Below are 18,365 nucleotides of genomic sequence, written 5' to 3' on the forward strand. Positions count from 1 at the left end.
GGGACCCTAGCTCAGGATTAGTATAGTCCCCATAATTTGGGAGTCCCCTCTCTGCCTCCGGGCCCCCCTGCAGGGCAGGGCCCAGTACAGGAGGGCTGGTGGTCCCCCCCTATCAGCAGCCCTGCTGCTCTAACTTGGTGACACATGCTGCTGCAACTTGGTGACATATGCTGCTGCAACTTGGTGACACATGCTGCTCTAACTTGGTGACACATTCTGCTGCAACTTGGTGACACATGCTGCTCTAACGTGATGACTCATTCTGCTGCAACTTGGTGACACATGCTGCTCTAACTTGGTGAAACATTCTGCTGCAACTTGGTGACACATGCTGCTGCAACTTGGTGACACATGCTGCTCTAACTTGTTGACACATTCTGCTGCAGCTTGGCGACACATGCTGCTCTAACTTGGTAACACATGCTGTTCTAACTTGGTGACACATTCTGCTGCAACTTGGTGACACATGCTGCTCTAACTTGGTGACACATACTGCTGCAACTTGGTGACACATTCTGCTGAAATTTGGTGACACATTCTGCTGCAACTTGGTGACACATGCTGCTGCAACTTGGTGACACATTCTGCTGCAACTTGGTGGGAAATATGATGCTGCAACTTGGTGACACATGATGCTGTAACTTGGCGACAGATGCTGCTCTAACTTGGTAACACATGCTGTTCAAACTTGGTGACACATTCTGCTGCAACTTGGTGACACATGCTGCTATAACTTGGTGACACATACTGCTGCAACTTGGTGACACATACTGCTGCAACTTGGTGACACATTCTGCTGAAACTTGGTGACACATTCTGCTGCAACTTGGTGACACATGCTGCTGCAACTTGGTGACACATGCTGCTGCAACTTGGTGACACATTCTGCCACAACTTGGTGGGTAATATGCTGCTGCAACTTGGTGACACATGATGCTGTAACTTGGAGGGACACATGCTGCTGCAACTTGGTGACACATGCTGCTGCAACTTGGTGACACATTCTGCCACAACTTGGTGGGAAATTTGCTGCTACAACTTGGTGACACATGCTGCTGTAACTTGGAGGGACACATGCTGCTGCAACTTGGTGGCACACATGCTGCTGCAACTTGGTGACACATGCTGCTGCAACTTGGTGGGAAACATGCGGCTGCAACTTGGTGACACATGCTGCTGCAACTTGGTGGCACACATTCTGCTGCAACTTGGTGAAACATGCTGCTCTAACTTGGTGACACATGCTGCTCTAACTTGGTGAAACATTCTGCCGCAACTTGGTGGGAAATATGCTACTGCAACTTGGGGACACATGCTGCTGTAACTTGGAGGGACACATGCTGATGCAACTTGGTGGGACACATGCTGCTGCAACTTGGTGGGAAACATGCTGCTGAACTTGGTGACACATGCTGCTGCAACTTGGTGACACATACTGCTCTACCTTGGTGACACATGCTGCTGCAACTTGGTGACACATTCTGCTGCAACTTGGTGACACATTCTGCCGCAAATTGGTGGGAAATATGCTGCTGCAACTTGGTGACACATGCTGCTGTAACTTGGAGGGACACATGCTGCTGCAACTTGGTGGGACACATGCTGCTGCAACTTGGTGGGACACATGCTGCTGCAACTTGGTGACACATGCTGCTGCAACTTGGTGACACATGCTGCTGCAACTTGGTGGGAAACATGCTGCTGCAACTCGGTGACACATGCTGCTGCAACTTGTTGACACATTCTGCTGCAGCTTGGCGACACATGCTGCTCTAACTTGGTAACACATGCTGTTCTAACTTGGTGACACATTCTGCTGCAACTTGGTGACACATGCTGCTCTAACTTGGTGACACATACTGCTGCAACTTGGTGACACATACTGCTGCAACTTGGTGACACATTCTGCTGAAATTTGGTGACACATTCTGCTGCAACTTGGTGACACATGCTGCTGCAACTTGGTGACACATTCTGCTGCAACTTGGTGGGAAATATGATGCTGCAACTTGGTGACACATGATGCTGTAACTTGGCGACAGATGCTGCTCTAACTTGGTAACACATGCTGTTCAAACTTGGTGACACATTCTGCTGCAACTTGGTGACACATGCTGCTATAACTTGGTGACACATACTGCTGCAACTTGGTGACACATACTGCTGCAACTTGGTGACACATTCTGCTGAAACTTGGTGACACATTCTGCTGCAACTTGGTGACACATGCTGCTGCAACTTGGTGACACATGCTGCTGCAACTTGGTGACACATTCTGCCACAACTTGGTGGGTAATATGCTGCTGCAACTTGGTGACACATGATGCTGTAACTTGGAGGGACACATGCTGTTGCAACTTGGTGACACATGCTGCTGCAACTTGGTGACACATTCTGCCACAACTTGGTGGGAAATTTGCTGCTACAACTTGGTGACACATGCTGCTGTAACTTGGAGGGACACATGCTGCTGCAACTTGGTGGCACACATGCTGCTGCAACTTGGTGACACATGCTGCTGCAACTTGGTGGGAAACATGCGGCTGCAACTTGGTGGGAAACATGCTGCTGCAACTTGGTGGCACACATTCTGCTGCAACTTGGTGAAACATGCTGCTCTAACTTGGTGACACATGCTGCTCTAACTTGGTGAAACATTCTGCCGCAACTTGGTGGGAAATATGCTACTGCAACTTGGGGACACATGCTGCTGTAACTTGGAGGGACACATGCTGATGCAACTTGGTGGGACACATGCTGCTGCAACTTGGTGGGAAACATGCTGCTGCAACTTGGTGACACATGCTGCTGTAACTTGGAGGGACACATGCTGCTGCAACTTGGTGGGACACATGCTGCTGCAACTTGGTGGGACACATGCTGCTGCAACTTGGTGACACATGCTGCTGCAACTTGGTGACACATGCTGCTGCAACTTGGTGGGAAACATGCTGCTGCAACTCGGTGACACATGCTGCTGCAACTTGGTGGGAAACATGCTGCTGCAACTTGGTGGGAAACATGCTGCTGCAACTTGGTGGCACAAATACTGCTGCAACTTGGTGAAACATGCTGCTCTAACTTGGTGACACATGCTGCTGCAACTTGGTGGGAAACATGCTGCTGCAACTTGGTGGGAAACATGCTGCTGCAACTTGGTGACACATGCTGCTGCAACTTGGTGGGAAACATGCTGCTGCAACTTGGTGGGAAACATGCTGCTGCAACTTGGTGACACATGCTGCTGCAACTTGGTGACATATGCTGCTGCAATTGGTGGGACACATGCTGCTGTAACTTGGTGGGACACATGCTGCTGTAATTTGGTGGGACACATGCTGCTGCAATTGGTGGTGACACATGCTGCTGCCACTTGGTGGGACACATGCTGCTGCCACTTGGTGGGACACATGCTGCTGCAATTGATGGTGACACATGCTGCTGCAATTTGGTGGTGACACATGCTGCTGCAATTTGGTGGTGACACATGCTGCTGCAATTTGATGGTGACACATGCTGCTGCAATTTGGTGATGACACATACTTCTGCAGTTGATGGTGACACATGCTGCATTTGGTGGGACACATGCTGCATGTAAGGAGGGACTCCGCTCGGGACACCTGATGGCATCTGGTGGCAGGCGACGTGGCTAGTGACATGCTCAGGGCTCCCACTGATTCTGAATTATGGTGAGTTGAATGATTTAATTTTATATTACAATGTTATAATTAGGGATGAGCTTCGTGTTCGAGTCGAACGCACGTTCGACTCGAACATCGGTCGTTCGTGCGTTCGCCGAATTCCGAACGTTTGGGCCGTTCGCGGCAAAATTCGTGTGGCCCAAAATGCACTGCGATGGCGCAATGCATTGCTGTCTCACGATTGGCCAAGCATGCACTGTGACCCCGCATGCTTGGCCAATCGCAGCGCCAGCAGCGAGGAGAGCAATGGTTGGACACAGGCATCCTGCCTGTGGCCAATCATAGCTCAGCCTGTGTAGTGCACGCCCCACACTATATAAAGCCGCCTTTCAGGCGGCCTCGTGTAGTGTTTGTTAGCATCTGAAGCAGTGGGTGTTCTGTGTACCTTCAACACAGTTACACACCAATCGTTTTTGGCTGATTTACTATTTTGCTCTTGTGTAGTGGTTACTGTCTGTGCCCTGACCGCAGTATACACCACTATATTCACCTCACCTATATAGCTAGTGATCTAGCTTTAATAATAGAGCTTGCAGTCAGTAGTGTTAGTGCGTGCTGTCTGCGTGCTCTGTACCCAGTACATACCACTATATACACCTACATAGCTGTTCTCTATTTGAGCCCGATTGTCATCTGCTGGAGTTATTGGAAGTTGTGCTGTGCTTCCAGCACAGCACAGTATACATCTGTATATACCCCTTTAACTCTGCTGTTTTCTGGTTATTGTCTGCGTGCCCTGACCGCAGTATACACCGTGATATTCACCTCACCTATATAGCTAGTGGTCCATCTTTAACAATAGAGCTTGCAGTCAGTAGTGTCACTCAGGAGATAGTGCGTGCTGTGTGCGTGCTCTGTACCCAGTACATACCGCTATAATCCACCTACATAGCTGTTCTCTATTTGGGCCCGATTGTCATCTGCGGGAGTTATTGGAAGTTGTGTGTGCCTCCAGCACAGCACAGTATACATCTGTATATACCCCTTTAACTCTGCTGTTTTCTGGTTATTGTCTGCGTGCCCTGACTGCAGTATACACCGTGATATTCACCTCACCTATATAGCTAGTGGTCCATCTTTAACAATAGAGCTTGCAGTCAGTAGTGTCACTCAGGAGATAGTGCGTGCTGTGTGCGTGCTCTGTACCCAGTACATACCGCTATTATCCACCTACATAGCTGTTCTCTATTTGGGCCCGATTGTCATCTGCGGGAGTTATTGGAAGTTGTGTGTGCCTCCAGCACAGCACAGTATACATCTGTATATACCCCTTTAACTCTGCTGTTCTATAAAAAAGGCATCTGCAGGAGTTAGTGGGTGTTGTGTGCCTCCAGCACAATATAAACTACCCAACCACTGTTTTACCCAACTCCCTTCAGGCCATTACCATGTCTGGAAGGCCAGCAAGGAGAGGCAGACATGCGCGAGCCGATAAAAGAGGGCAAGCAGGCTCTGTGTCTAGAGACAACAGTGCTGGTCGTGGACGCGGTGCATTGTCATCAGCACGTGGCCATGGGACATGCTTGTCTTTCTTTTCTGCAGCTGGACATGTTGAACCGCAACATGCCAACGACTTGGTAGAGTGGATGACCAAGCCCTCTTCATCCTCCTCATCCTCTCTCACCCAGTCTCAGGGTAGTAGAAAAGCAGCTGCCAACACATCGTCGTCCCTCCTCTCAATGTCATCATCAGTGACTCCTTCCCTAGACCCACCACGTCCTCCTGAGGAGTCTCCTGAACTCTTTGAGCACAGTGTTGGGTACATGCTCCAGGAGGATGCCCAGTGTTTGGTGGGCTCTGATGATGACACTCAGCTAGAGGAAGGCAGTAGCGTGAGCGCAGAGAGAGAGGATGCTCAAGAAGCACAGCAATCTGGCAGTCATGTTCCACAAGCTGCAGCATACTGCCAGGTTTGCTACAGCGATGAAGAGGGAGGGGATGATGAGGGCACTGACTCCACGTGGGTGCCTGGAAGGAGGGAGGAGGAGGAGGAGGAGGAGGAGGCACATGTCCAACGAGGCAGGATGCCCTCCGGGGGCCAGCTTAGGGGCAGCACACCGACGGAATCACACCGCAGAGCTCCGCCTGGGCACATCAGCCGCTTGGGCACCACATGCTTGACCAGACATATGCTGACCTGCCATGCAGCTCGTTGGCAAGCGTACCTGAAAGACCCACACCAAAGAACAAAGCGGACCTCTCCTTGCTCCTCATCAGCTGGCATCTCTAACCCCACTAGACCTTCAGTCCTCTCTGAAACCTGCTCTGAGAGGAATGAAGGTGTAGAATTAGGTGTGTCACAGCCAAGTGCTTCCGGAAACTCTGCTAGTGGTACATCCACATCCGATTATAGCAGGCAAATGTCCCTGCCCCAGCTGCTGGACCGGCGGAAGAAGTTTACTCCCAGCCATCCACATGCCCAGCGGTTGAATGCTAGCTTGGCTAAATTGCTAGCACTTCAACTGCTGCCTTTTCAGTTGGTAGACTCGGCCCCCTTCCGTGAGTTTGTACAATGTGCGGTTCCTCAGTGGCAGGTCCCCAAACGCCACTTTTTCTCACGGAAGGCGATTCCGGCTCTCTACCGGCATGTGGAAGGCAATGTCCTTGCCTCGCTGGACAGGGCGGTCAGCGGTAAGGTGCATATTACCGCTGACTCATGGTCCAGCAGGCATGGACAGGGACGTTACCTGTCTTTCACGGCCCATTGGGTCACCCTTCTGGCTGCTGGGAAGGATGCAGGACAAGGTGCAGTAGTGTTGGAGGTTGTTCCGCCACCACGCCTCCAAAATGCTACTATTGGTTGTGACACACCTCTCTCCTCCACCCCCTCCTCTTCTTCTTCCTCCATGGCCTCTTCCAGTGCTCTGTCCTCAGAACCAGCGGTGCTCCGTAGGCGTTGCAGGGGCTACGCAAGTACGCAGGCAAAACGATGCCATGCCGTGCTTGCGCTGGTTTGTTTGGGGGACAGGAGCCACACTGGGGCGGATGTTTTGTCAGCTCTGCAGGGGCAGGCCGAGAGGTGGTTGACGCCACGCCAGCTTAAGCCAGGAATGGTGGTTTGCGACAATGGCACCAACCTCCTCTCCGCCCTCCGACAGGGACAACTGACCCATGTGCCCTGTGTAGCTCACGTCCTTAACCTGGTGGTGCAGCGGTTCTTGGGCAGGTACCCCGGCTTACAGGATGTCCTGAAACAGGCCAGGAGAGTCTGTGTGCATTTCCGCCGATCATTTAATGCCTGTGCTCGGCTGGCTGAGCTCCAAAAGGAGTTGAACCTGCCCAAGAACCGCCTTATATGCGACATGCCCACCAGATGGAACTCAACATTGGCCATGCTGCAGCGGCTGCACACGCAGCAGAGGGCCATCAATGAGTACCTGTGCGACTACGGCACCAGGACAGGGTCAGGGGAGCTTGATTTTTTCTCACCACGCCAGTGGGGCATGATCAGGGATGCATGCACTGTCCTGTCACCGTTTGAGGAGGCCACAAGGATGGTGAGCAGTGACAGTGCATGCATCAGTGACACTGTACCTCTTGTCCACCTCTTGGAGCATACGCTGCGTGGAATAATGGACAGGGAACTTGAGGCAGAACAGAGGCAGGAAGAGGAGGACTTCCTTGCCTCTCAAGGCCCCCTTTATCCAGACAGTGTTCCTGCTGTGCCACCCATCACACAGGAAGAGGGTGAGGAGGAGGAAGAGGAGGAGGAGGATGATTGTGTCAGCATGGAGGTGGAGGCTGGCACTCAGCATCAGCATCAGCAGCAGCAGTCTTATAGGGATGATTTACAGTCCCAAGAAACACGTGGACTTGTACGTGGCTGGGAGGAGGTAGCTGCGGATCATGTTGTCCTTAGTGACCCAGAGGACTCCGGACCGAATGCCTCAGCTAACCTACGCTGCATGGCCTCCCTGATCCTGCAAAGCCTGCGGAAGGATCCTCGTATTCTTCGGATCAAGGAGAGGGACCATTACTGGCTGGCCACTCTCCTTGATCCACGGTACAAGGGTAAGGTTGCCGACCTTATCTTGCCATCGCAGAGGGAGCAGAGGATGAGACATCTCCGGGAGGCCTTGCAGAAAGCTCTGTGCAACGCGTTCCCAGAGACTGGGAGGTCACAAACTCCTGGTCCTGGACAACGTGTTGCTGAGGCATCAGTCAGAAGGAGCGGTGGAGAAGGTGGCCGTCTGACTGATGCTTTCAGACAATTTTTTAGTCCGCAGCCCCAAGGTATGATTGGTTCCAGCACCCATCGCCAGCGTCTAATTTACATGGTGCAGGAATACCTAGGGGCAAGGTCAGACTTGGACACCTTTCCCACTGAAATTCCTCTGGCTTACTGGGTCTTGAGGATGGATAACTGGCCAGAGCTTGCACAGTATGCAATTGAGCTACTGGCCTGTCCTGCATCCAGCGTTCTTTCGGAACGCACCTTCAGTGCTGCTGGTGGCTTCGTTACCGATCACAGGGTGCGCCTGTCCACCGAATCAGTTGATCGACTGACCTTCATCAAGATGAATCAGTCTTGGATCACCCACAGCTACCAAGCACCTGAAGCTGATGTAACCGAATAATTTTTTTTGAAATACCACATCCCTTCAAGACTGCCTATGCTGATGCTAAGTGACTGTCCTGTTATGTTGATTGTCTATCCTTTTCCTCCTCCGCTGATATGTTGGAAGAACATTTTTGGTTCTGGGTGATGCCAGCAGCCCAATTTTTCTGCCCCTGTTTAACAGGGGCGTTTAAGTACAATTTTTGATGCAATGCTTTGCAGCAGGGCTAATTCCTGCAATAAAACTAGAGTGTATGGCAGAGGTTGCAGTGTGATGGCACCAGTGCCTAAGGCCCAATTTTTCTGCCCCTGTTTAACAGGAGCGTTTAAGTAAAATTTTTGATGCAATGCTTTGCAGCAGGGCTAATTCCTGCAATAAAACTAGAGTATATGGCAGAGGTTGCAGTGTGATGGCACCAGTGCCTAAGGCCCAATTTTTCTGCCCCTGTTTAACAGGGGCGTTTAAGTACAATTTTTGATGCAATGCTTTGCAGCAGGGCTAATTCCTGCAATAAAACTAGAGTGTATGGCAGAGGTTGCAGTGTGATGGCACCAGTGCCTAAGGCCCAATTTTTCTGCCCCTGTTTAACAGGGACATGTAATTACAATTCTTGATATAATATTTCACAGGAGGGCCCCTTCCTGTGCCCACCCAGAGTAACGGTGAGGACTTATAGTGTTGTGGCACCAGCACCACAACCACCAAAGGTCAATTTTTCTACCACTGTTCAACAATGGCATGTAATTACAATTCTTGATATAATCGTTCACAGCAGGGCGCTCCAGCGCCCACCAAGAGTCACTTTGAGGGCTTACAATGTTGTTGCAAAACCAACACCTTGTTCCGCCATTTCTGCAGAGCATATAGGGCAGGCCCCTACTTTCAAACATCCAATTTACAAACATCTCCTACTTGCAAACGGAAGGAGACAACAGCAAGTGAGATGAAAAAAGATGGACGACAAAACAAATTATACAGGGGTGATAACCCTTCCCTATGTTTTCCAAAAAGCTTAAAAATAGTTTTTTTGACTGGAGCTACACTTTAAAAATGTACCAGTTGAAAATTACAAACAGATTCAACTTAACACAACAAACCTTCACAGTCCCTGTCTTGTTTGCACCGCCTGTATACTGCTGTTCTGAGTATATAGGGCCTGGGGGCCACACGCATTTCCTTTTTTTTAATATGGGTACGGGGTTCCCCTTAATATGCGTACGAAACCCAAAGGGGCTGGTAATGGGCAGGGAGGGCTACCCATGCCATTTTTCTGAATGATTTTCAACCATATTGCAGGAACCAGATATAACATTAAAACCGCAAGCAGTTTTAAATGGTGTTATTTCCGTTTAATGTCATTTTGTGCAGGGACTGTTCTAAACACGGGAAACACGTGGCACTTCACAGGCATACTACAGACACCCCCCAGGCACCATATTTAAAGGAATATTTCACTTTTTTTTTTTCACTTTAATCGTCATTAAAATCAGTGCTCCCGCCAAAACGGTAGTTTTTAAAACTTTTTTTTGCAGTGACCCATGTCCCCTGAGGCAGGAGGCAGGTCGCCAAACCCTTTTTAGGACACTATCTTGCATATTAGCCGTTAAAATTAGCACTTTCCAATTCGAACGTTCGAGTCCCATAGACTTCAATGGGGTTCTAACGTTCGTACCGAACGCGGGGGTCGTTCGCAAGTTCTGGTGCGAACCGAACCGGGGGGTGTTCGGCTCATCCCTAGTTATAATAGAAATAATGCGCTTCAATCATCCTGACACCATAACAACCATGGTGCCGGGATGATTGAAGTGCTAACACCAGGTGTTTGAAATATCTTTATCTGCTGATTGTTAAACTTTCTAGAATACACATATATCTATTGTTGTGTAGGATCTGTCCCTGCTGTCCCTCCATCCCTCCGACCCTCATTCATCTCAGATACTAACCACACCACCTTAGAGCCACGCTCACTATTTCGCTGAAACCACACCCATTTTCACCAAGCGGGAGGGGTCAAAAGGGAAGGGCGGAGTCTGACGCCCCCATCCTAAAACTTCACCAGCTGCCACTGCTTTCAACTATGTAGTGCAAGGGGCCTGCCTGATTGCATACGAAATTAAAGTATTTAGGTTTGATCCTCATATAAGAAAATTGTATAGTGTGTATCCAGCTTTAGACGGTAAGTGGACAATGAAAGGAGAAGCAGCACAGACTGGCTCATCTTTCTGTCTCTCGGATTAAACATGAACTGATTGGCTCCTTGTGAAACTTCTTCCTCTCACACTTCAGCCATGCTATACAGAGACTTCAAAAAGCTGATACCAGGCCAAATTCAAGTATTTACACTTCTTGGATAAAAAATAGATATATATAATGCATTATGAATAATGTATTAATTATTATATCTTAAGGCCCCTACACACAATCAGACTTTTTGACAACAAACATGCAAATTAGCTGTTTTAAGGCAACATCCAACCGTGTGTACGCTCCATCGCACAAACTTTTTCGTTTTTCATCTGACTTTTGTTGGCTGTGCGAACGGACAAACTTTCCGGCAACAAAAGTCTGATGGAGCAAAGTCCGATCGTATGTACAGAAAATCATAGGACTTTTGTACAAAGTACAAACACGCATACTCAGAACCAATGCAAAAGATCAGAGAACAATACAGAAGTTGACCAAAGGTGGCGGTAAAGAGCAGAAAAACCACGTGATTTGGTGAAAGTTGGCTGAAAAAGTCCTGCCGTGTGTATGCAATACAAGATCTGGGCTGACGCCCTTTGTACAAAAATCCAAGGGAGAGTTTGTACAAAGTCCGATTGTGTGTATGAGGCTTTAGATTTACAGAGAAATACTTTTGGAAAAGTCCTTTTCCTTTTAAACGCTAAATTGAGAAGTTGTTTCAAAAAAGCAGGTCACTCTCTGGTTAAAGAAGGCTGACAATGAGGCAGATCACAGTATGAGAGGTCATAATCTAGTTAATCCTACTAATTTACCATTTCTACAAATATCAGGGACAATATAAATCAGCAGGTGGATCTAGTTCAGGCTGATACTATTTTTACCTTGCTGTTTTCTCTCTGTTCTTTTTTTTCTCTCTCCCTCTCTTTCTCCATCTTTTTTGTTCTTTCCATCTCTTCTTCTTTCTCTCCCCTTTTCTTTGCCTCCCAACATCACTGCCAACATGTGAAATCTACTGAGAGGATGCATTTTTTTCCCCTGAGAACCTGAAATATGACTGCTGGGGAATGATTGAAATGTACCTTTTATACACTTTAAATAAAGCTTGTACAAAAAAAGGGGAGCACTGCGATGCACTCAATTGTGCATCACCCTTCCCCTTAGCAGCCTGCAATGCAGAGCGGCTGGAATGTCAAATTGTGCCAGCTGCTCTGTGATGTCATGCTGTTTCAGTGTGAATTTTCCCTAAGAGGGAAAGAGGGGGTGGAGTAATAGGAGGGAGGGAGATGGGAAAGTGGAGGGGAGGAGGGGGTGTAAGAGGGAGCGGACTAAGAGAGAGAGAGAGATGGGGGTGAGTGAGGGGTGACAGAGAGGGGGTGAGGAAAGTGGGGGAGGAGAGAAAGGGGGAGCAGAGAGAGGTGGTGGGGTGAATGAGAGAGTGAGGGGTGAGTAAGCGAGAGGGGATAGGGTTGAATGAGAGATAGAGAGGAGGTGGAAGAGGGGAAGGTGGGGCGTGAGAGAGAGAGGGGAAGGTGGGGGGGGGTGTTAAAGAGAGGGAGTTGGTGCGAGGGAGAAGAGAATGGGTAAGGGGGAGAGAGAGGGGAGGGGGCGTGAGAGGGAGCGGACTGAGAGAGAGATGGGGTTGAGTGAGGGGTGGCAGAGAGGGGTGAGGGAAGGGGGGGGATGAGAGAAAGGGGGGGACAGAGGGATTGTGGTGGGGTGAATGAGAGAGCGAGGGGGTGAGTAAGAGGGAGGGGATAGGGGTGAATGAGAGAGAGAGGGGGTGGGAGAGGGGAAGGTGGGGCATGAGAGAGAGAGGAGAAGGTGGGGGGTGTCAAAGAGAGTGGGTGGGTGAGAGAATGATGGGGAGGAGAAAAGGGGTGAGGGTGAGAGAGGGGGTTTGAGAGAGCTGGGGTGAGAGAGAGGGAGGGGGCAGAGAGAGAGGGAGTGAGACAGAGGGGGGTGTGAGAGAGAGAGAAAGGGGGGTGAGGAGGGGTGAAGAAGGGGAAGGTGGGGGGTGAAAGAGAGGTGGGTGGGGTTGAGAGAGAGAGACGGGGTGAGAGAGGAGTGAGGGGGTTGAGAGAAAGGGGGGTGAGTAAGAGGGGGGTTGAGAGAAAGGGGGTGAGAGGGGTGTTGAGAGAGAGAGGGGGGCTGAGAGAGATAGAAGGGGGTTGAAAGGGGGGGTCAGAGAGAGGGGGGTCCTCACCTACTCCTGGCTTCTTACCCTCTCAACTGTTTCCTGCACATCCTGTCCAGGCACACAGCTGGCTCTGCCATCCCTACTGGGGGCACAGACAGTACCACTGAGTGAATGGCATGTGCTGTGTGTGTGCGCCTGGATAGTGCCAAGTATTGTAAGGATGGGTATTGCTCACTACATCATCTCCTCCTCTCCGGTCTCTATCCTTTATCCCAGGCTCCTGGTCAGCCCCGGCTGGTTTCTCAAGTCCTTCCTTGTCCTGCCTAAATTATCTCTGCGTCTCATGGGGTCCCTTACTGATCTCCAGCGCTGCCTCTGTCACCGGCAAGGGCGTTATGCTGCCCTTTTGTCTCTGCCTCTGCGCCTTTTGTCTCTGCCTCTGTCACCGGCAAGGGCGTTATGCTGCCCTTTTGTCACCCCCCCCCCCCCCATACCCCATAGCAATGCCACTGCCTAGTAGACTCTAATCTGACATGCAACCAGACCTCTAACTACTAGAAGTGGATGTCAGATGCCCAACCTAGTGCTAGCCTATGCTGGTTATTGAGACCAAAACAAAAACTAGTTATAGGATCCTAGACCAGAAGGAACAGGATAATTAAATAATAACCAGATTCACCTACTAATATAGAGCAAGGTAACCACTACATATGCACAGACATATCTGTCACTATCTGTCACTGTGCATGTGAGATAATAACAATAGGACAGACACTTGTCTGTCAAAAAGATACAGATACTCACTCAAAAGGGAAGTTAAACAATTAGAACATAGGAATACTTACATAACAGTCCCTCCTGGCCTGGAGTTAGAAGCATGGTCAGAACAAGTGACAGAGACTTTCTCCCTCTGTCTCCACTGACTCCTTATGGGTTTTTTGACTCTGAGACAGGAAATTGTTTCTCTGTGAACATCAAGCCGCAGAGCCACTTACAAACAGTAGAGGGCAGGAGATGCCTACACACTTCCTGTCCTAGGGTGACAACGCACACTCACTGTACTGTGTCTATGTAGCAGCAGCATTTTCAGTTTAGGCTGTAAATTACAGAAACACTTCCATCTCTGCATCTCAATAATATAAGGTATAAATGTTCTGTAGTTTACAGAACTGATACTACTTCCTGAGATTTTAGTGCAGCAAATGCAGAGCACACAGGAATTTACAAGCTTGCTGGATTTCTGACAGATTATCTGGTATTTTTCCGTTCTTGGACTGTTTTTAAAAAGACAAAACACGAGAAAATCTACATGCATTGCAGAGATATACAGTTTTTAAAATGTATTTTGTCCAGGCATACACTTTAAAGTGCATGTCAAGTCAAATTCCCCATGATCTATGACCCCTATGGTCTGTCTAGTGGCCATAATGTGAAATTTACCTGATTGAGGCTTTTCAAGAAAATAAGCACATTATTGCCACTAGATGGAGCTGCCGATCAAAGAAAATAAACATATTAGACACATTACAGGGATTATTTGCAATGGTTGTGTGAAAGCTGTGACAATCATACAGAACGTAAACTTATTACAAAAGAAAAAGTTATGAAATATCATGGCCAGGTGGTTCAAAATGAGTAAATATGGCAAAATGTGTATATTGCTGCACAGCTGGTTACTCTTGATTTTGTCAATATTTGACTTTCTCTGACAAATCCCAGTTTGCTAAGGCTGTAAACTAAAGAGCTGAATTTTTAGTTCGGGATAATGACTATTTTCACTACAGTCAACAAAAGCCTATGACTGATTCAATCTACTATTCTGTTTATTGATAAACGTAAGTAATCCACCAAGCAAATAACAATGAAATAGCAGAGCTGCTACCAGCAGTAGAGGGCAGTAGTGCCAACAACATCAACAAATTAGGGACGTGTTGTCCAAATATTGGCATATACTCAGTACTGATAATACATTGGCACCTTTTGTGCCTACCCAACCACTTATCACCTATCGCAGAGCCCCCTCTTTATGAGATAAATTAGATAAGAGTAAGTACACCACTAATATAGCAAAAACTACTAAACTTCTAGGCACCTATCGTTGTGATAACTATGGTTATTGCAAATATATGGATACCAGCACAAATTAGATTTTACCCTAAGGAGAGAATTTCTGTTCCAGACATTTTGTTAACTGCTGCACTGCTGGGGTTGTATACCTCATGCAGTGGGAATGCAGTTGCTTTTATGTAGGGAAAACAAAGCTACCTTTATGGTGATGCATCGACACACTGTAAGTATTAATACCAAGGATCCTGATTTGCCCATTGGACGACATTGTCATTTGGTGCATCCTGACCACACACCTAGCATGCGATTCCTAGCCCTAGATCACATTCCTCCAAGTATCAGAGGAGGACACTCTAACAACTCCCTTTTGCTGAGCGAACTGAGGTGGATTTTCCACCTCAAAGCTACTATTCCCCCTGGCCTCAATGAGGGGTTTAATTTCAAGCCCTTCTTGGAAGGTTTCCAATCGGGAGTTTGTGAGCTTGACCTTTAATTGTGGTTATGTTGCGTGAATTTTTCCTATTTCATGTAATATCTTTATGGCTGTTGCCATTTATTTGCTATATGCTATTGTTAACATTCACATATGTAGCGCTGGTATTTTCAATACAGTCGCTATTATTTTCGTAAATTTAAGTTTGTCTGAAGCTACAGTTTGGCTCAGACTAATTATGTCAAAGTCCTGGTTTCTGTACCAGTTCAGCTGGGTTGTGCTAGTTTCCACTTGGCCGTGGGTGTCGCTGTCACCATCAGTAAGTGTTGGAAATGAAACAGGCTGAATGCATTGGGTACCCCTTTTACTCAGAAACAGCTCGGTGGGAGTGGTTCGCCCGCTGTGCATTCTGGGTAAGGGTATTTAAGGTACAGACACCCTTTTTTAGGGGTTCGTTATCCCGACCTCATGGCCCTCCTGGCCTAGGGTGTTTTCTGCCTTACTTTATGTCTCGGGGCCGGCTGGAAGAAGCCAAGCGACTGGAGGATCCAGGGGAGGACTTATCAGAGAGAGGACTGAGCAACAAGGCCAGTGCCTCTAGAAGAGCCTGGAGACTCAGCTGGAAGATGCATCCCGGGTCACCTACCACACAGTACCGCTGGATTGGCTGAAAGAAACTGGTACTGTGTGACAGCGCTTTAATTTTACAACAAGTTGCTGGTTGTGCTTTCCTGTGGCAGAGGATTGCACAACAATTCAGTTGACTTGACAAGTCTGTGGCAGAGACTTTGTCCGAGCATCTCATTGACTGCTTGGTTAGTGAGAGAGGCCTATCCGGTTGTTGCCAGATCCAGCCTGTGGAAGGGGTTTGTCCTCTGGATCAAGGAAATACCTCTAACCCGCAATTACAAGGTTCACCGAATCCCCCTTAACCCTCTATCCCTCTATTGAAAAATTCATGTTCTTTCAAATAAATCTTTGGAAAAAGGACTAAGTGTCGGAGCTAACATTCTTTAATCCACTCTATAACGGGACCCCTAGGATGGACAAAGTGAACAGGTGAGGTAACGGTAAGCCCAACAAAAACCAGCAGCTCTTTTGTGGGTTAGTGCTACACATAAATTTATGCATCGTCTGCGTTTCTTTCTACTGTTGTTTAATCATGCAATTGCTTTCTCCTATATTTCTCATATTGTTCTTGTTTTGTCATTTTAGATATATCCATGTTTGCATTTTTGCCTGCGTTACCCATTTGCCACCACTGGGGGGTCATATTTTCATCCCTGTTTACCACCATAGCCTTATATGCACTGCGGCATTAACATTTATTTTTATTTTTATATCTTGTCAATTGCAGCCGGACATTTGGGGCATAGATACTGCCCGGCGCGCAGGAGACCTAGCATCCCCTGCTATTTTGCTGAGTCACGTGGTCTCATGCCCTGTTGAGCTCAGCCTACGGGCTGTGCTCCTAAGGCTGCTTTTACACTGGGGCGGGAGCGGCGTCGGCGGTAAAGTGCCGCTATTTTTAGCGGCGCTTTACCGTCGTTTTAGCGGTGGTCTGCGGGCGCTAGCGGGGTGGTTTTGCCGCGGTGTCCCATTGATTTCAATGGGTAGGAGCGGTTTAGGAGCAGTGAATACACCGCTCCTTCACTGCTCCAAAGATGCGACTAGCAGGACTTTTTTCACCGTCCTGCCAGCGCATCGCTCCAGTGTGAAAGCCCTCCCGCTTTCACACTGGAGTGAAAGGGGCCGTTTTTTTTCAGGCGCTACACAGGCGCTATTTTATAGCTGTAATGCCTGAATACCGTCCCAGTGTGAAAGCAGCCTTACTGTTTGCACTCCGCGTTGGAGCGCAGGTGGGCATGCTATTCGCGCACCGGTGCCGTTGTGGTGCGGGACACTTCCCCTATGGGCGTGGTCGTGCCCCACGCCGCTCAGCCAGAGATCTCCGAGACGGACTGATTGCAGCCAATGGTGCAACAGTCCATCTCATCAGCTACAGCTGAGGCGGTTGCCGATGGCGCCTTTACTCAGCTGTTCCTGAGTAGCTTCACCAGCTATTTAAATCTTGCACCTGCGGTGGGACACACACTGCTGGTGCATGCTGTCTGGATACCATATGCAATCTTCATTTAGGTGAGCGTTTCACTTTTGTTATTGACATTGTGGACTTCTTATGCATAGTGTCCACTATAGAATTGATATATTATCTTATATACCTTTTATACTTTTTTTTGTCATTAGACATGAAAATTTGCATACTTCAGCCAATCATTTACTGAACTGAATTGATATTCAGTCAGTGGGAGCTCTTGCAGTATCCAGTGGCCCCATACACATTTGTCACACTCCCTTATATCAGCGCCGCAGTGCTATATATATATGTGTGTGTGTGTGTGTGTGTGTGTGTGTGTGTGTGTGTGTGTGTGTGTGTGTGTATATATATATATATATATATATATATATATATATATACAGGCCTGCATCACAGTGTCAACCCCCCTTTGTTTGGCATAGTGGAAAGCCAGGGCATGTCAGTGTTCATTTTATCGCTATATCCAATGGCGATTTTACCTTAGCTGCATATTACCGTATATACTCGAGTATAAGCCGAGATTTTCAGCCTCTTTTTTGAGGCTGAAAGTGCCCCCCTCGGCTTATACTCGAGTCATCGCTGTCTGCCTGCTCGATCAGCGTATCGAGCAGACAGACAGCGGCCATTCTAACTCCGCCTCCGCCTTCGCCTGTGATAGGCGGAACACTGAATTTCCCAGCAGCCTGTGTTCCGCCTATCACGGACATCGTCTCATCCTCGTACTACGGACGAGGATGAGACGATGCCCGTGATAGGCGGAACACAGGCTGCTGGGAAATTGAGTGTTCCGCCTATCACGGACATCCGATAGGCGGAACAGCAGTCAGTGGGAAATTGAGTGTTCCGCCTATCACCGACGGAGGCGCGGCTTTTGAATCCTAGAATGGCCGCCGACGAAGAGCTGAAGGACGGAGGCTCGGCTCGGGACGGGACGGGCCGGGACGGGACGGGCCGGGCCGGGACGGGACGCAGGCTGGACGGGACGCAGGCTGGACGGGACGCAGGCTGGACGGACACAGGCTGGACGGACACAGGCAGGCTGGACACAGGTAGGCTGCACGGACACACACACACACACACACACACACACACACACACACACACACACACACGGATGCATGGACACACACACACACACACACACACACACACAGATGCATGGACACACACACACACACGGATGCAT

The sequence above is a fragment of the Lithobates pipiens genome, unplaced genomic scaffold, assembly GCF_037356315.1.
Source record: "Lithobates pipiens isolate NorthernLeopardFrog02 unplaced genomic scaffold, aLitPip1_a1.2 Scaffold_30, whole genome shotgun sequence".
NCBI classification, from domain to species: Eukaryota; Metazoa; Chordata; class Amphibia; order Anura; family Ranidae; genus Lithobates; species Lithobates pipiens.